Source organism: Procambarus clarkii, chromosome 37, assembly GCF_040958095.1.
Source record: "Procambarus clarkii isolate CNS0578487 chromosome 37, FALCON_Pclarkii_2.0, whole genome shotgun sequence".
NCBI lineage: Eukaryota > Metazoa > Arthropoda > Malacostraca > Decapoda > Cambaridae > Procambarus > Procambarus clarkii.
The window spans coordinates 33,175,374-33,178,727 of NC_091186.1; the positions used below are offsets into that span (position 1 = coordinate 33,175,374).

Below are 3,354 nucleotides of genomic sequence, written 5' to 3' on the forward strand. Positions count from 1 at the left end.
TGTGCAGGGACTTAATATCTAACATATTCAGAGATTTGAGTAAGGGGTCCATATATACTGCCCGGTTGCCTGAAATGCTATATGCCTACTATATTGGCTTTAGGTATTGTATGCACTAGCTCTATCTATAAATCCAACATTATGTTTGTAAATCAACTATGTATGTACTTTCCTGAATAAAATTGACTTTACTCTACACTTATATGCTATGTGGATTTGTTATCCCCTATCGTTTGGGAGAAAAAAATGACTAATACGTTCGGCGAATGACTTTGACTTCAACTTCACTTTGACTTCGTTCATGTCATCGTATTTTCCGTAATATATAAAGGTTATGACAATGCAATTATATTATTGTGTGCAAATAATTTGGAAATTTCATGTACCCTAAAAATAGTAAAATAAAGAATAAGAATAATTAAATAATTGTTGTAGTAAATTGTCACACGTTCATCATACGCAAACGAACACACAGTGTGGAGCGTCAGTAGACCAAGGTCCGCGCCATTTTAAAACACGGCTTCGAATGTAAGTAATGTTTTTCTCGTACTAACACTGTGTTATGCAATAGATTAGGTCTTGAATTCACAAATTTAGTTGTTACATCTGACAGAGTATGTTAGACGGTGTAATGCTGGTCCATGTTGACGTATTTGTGGGCTTGATTGGTTTACATGTGATGGCACACAATATCGGCACCCCACAACATGCTGTTGAAGTTGGAATGCATGGCATAGGCTCCTCACACAATGTTCTTTATGTGGTCCTCAGGTGATAGTTTTCTATTTAGAACCACTCCTAGATCTCTTTCTTTATCAGAATTCCTTAAAGATTTCTCACATGGTTTTCCTAATGATAGATTGTGGGCTGTAAGGGACAGGTTTGATGTATGGATTAGTTGATACAAGTTCCAGTCCACCTGTAGACAGGGATCTCACATCAGCTTGTATATTATACAAGGATAACATTTGATAAATTCAGTTATTTGACTGAACACTGGCTCTAACCTAGCCTAGCCTATAGTCTTGATAAAATACAGTAGACTGCCTACTGGATAATAGTTCCAGTCCACCTGTAGACAGGGATCTCACATCAGCTTGTATATTATACAAGGATAAGATTTGATAAATTCAGTTATTTGACTGAACACTGGCTCTGTTTAAATCAGAGATTTAAACATACATAGTCTAACCTAGCTCCTTTCTTTTTTACCTAGCTTTTACCTAGCCTAACCTAGCTTTTTTTTCCCAAGCTGGTCTATGGCCCCTGGGTTTTACAAACTTTTTTTCCCAAGCCGGTCTATGGCGTGTATGTTAAATAAACCAAATTTTTCACTTTTGACAATTGAGCACCTGCTACATCCAGATTCTAGGGAGGAAAGGAATATAATATAATATCTAATATATCTATCTGTGTGAAATAGATTAAATCCATTTATTTGATATTCAGCTAATAGTTCTGTATTTTCTACATTCATCCATGTTTTGGTAAGTGCAATAATATGTATTGTTTCATTGCAGATTAGAGATTCAAGATAGTTCTAGATTTCCGAAGTACTGAAACGCGCGCCATACAGGCTTGGTGGATCTAGGTGCAAGGTAAAATTATTTACATTTACTTTTGTATTTATATGCATATATGCATTTATATGCATTATTCTATAGAATAATAGATCTCGTAATAATTTTGCAAAAATAGTGGCATTTACTATTTTAAAAAGCTCGGGTGCAGGGGGGGGGGGGTTGTGTAAAAGCCTGGTTTGTGCCTCGGAGAGGCTATGGGATCCAGTAAGATCGTCCTTCCTTTCCTCCCTAGAATCTGGATGTAGCAGGTGCTCAATTGTCAAAAGTGAAAAATTGGTTTTGTCTTCCGAATGCACCATTTCTGTAAATTTGCTAATAATCTTTTAAAAATAGTAAATGCCATTATTTTTGCAAAATTATTACGAGATCTATTATACTAATAACGGTTTGATAAAATACAGTAGACTGCCTACTGGATAATAGTTCCAGTCCACCTGTAGACAGGGATCTCACATCAGCTTGTATATTATACAAGGATAAGATTTGATAAATTCAGTTATTTGACTGAACACTGGCTCTGTTTAAATCAGAGATTTAAACATACATAGTCTAACCTAGCTCCTTTCTTTTTTACCTAGCTTTTACCTAGCCTAACCTAGCTTTTTTTTCCCAAGCTGGTCTATGGCCCCTGGGTTTTACGAACTTTTTTTCCCAAGCCGGTCTATGGCGTGTATGTTAAATAAACCAAATTTTTCACTTTTGACAATTGAGTACCTGCTACATCCAGATTCTAGGGAGGAAAGGAATATAATATAATATCTAATATATCTATCTGTGTGAAATAGATTAAATCCATTTATTTGATATTCAGCTAATAGTTCTGTATTTTCTACATTCATCCATGTTTTGGTAAGTGCAATAATATGTATTGTTTCATTGCAGATTAGAGATTCAAGATAGTTCTAGATTTCCGAAGTACTGAAATGCACGCCATACAGGCTTGGTGGATCTAGGTGCAAGGTAAAATTATTTACATTTACTTTTGTATTTATATGCATATATGCATTTATATGCATTATTCTATAGAATAATAGATCTCGTAATAATTTTGCAAAAATAGTGGCATTTACTATTTTAAAAAGCTCGGGTGCAGGGGGGGGGGGTTGTGTAAAAGCCTGGTTTGTGCCTCGGAGAGGCTATGGGATCCAGTAAGATCGTCCTTCCTTTCCTCCCTAGAATCTGGATGTAGCAGGTGCTCAATTGTCAAAAGTGAAAAATTGGTTTTGTCTTCCGAATGCACCATTTCTGTAAATTTGCTAATAATCTTTTAAAAATAGTAAATGCCATTATTTTTGCAAAATTATTACGAGATCTATTATACTAATAACGGTTTGATAAAATACAGTAGACTGCCTACTGGATAATAGTTCCAGTCCACCTGTAGACAGGGATCTCACATCAGCTTGTATATTATACAAGGATAAGATTTGATAAATTCAGTTATTTGACTGAACACTGGCTCTGTTTAAATCAGAGATTTAAACATACATAGTCTAACCTAGCTCCTTTCTTTTTACCTAGCTTTTACCTAGCCTAACCTAGCTTTTTTTTCCCCAAGCTGGTCTATGGCCCCTGGGTTTTACGAACTTTTTTTCCCAAGCCGGTCTATGGCGTGTATGTTAAATAAACCAAATTTTTCACTTTTGACAATTGAGCACCTGCTACATCCAGATTCTAGGGAGGAAAGGAATATAATATAATATCTAATATATCTATCTGTGTGAAATAGATTAAATCCATTTATTTGATATTCAGCTAATAGTTCTGTATT

At 35.2% G+C, this 3,354-nt stretch overlaps 1 long non-coding RNA gene across 1 annotated transcript in view; it reads left to right on the forward strand.

Moving 5' to 3' along the window:
- The first annotated feature begins 448 nt into the window (after positions 1 to 448).
- LOC138371970 (uncharacterized) overlaps positions 449 to 3,354 on the forward strand; it is a 13,857-nt gene continuing 10,951 nt past the window's right edge. Inside the window, exons 1-2 of the long non-coding RNA XR_011230597.1 lie at positions 449 to 528; positions 1,521 to 1,598. This is a non-coding gene — a long non-coding RNA (uncharacterized lncRNA). The remainder of the gene's footprint in view (positions 529 to 1,520; positions 1,599 to 3,354) is intronic.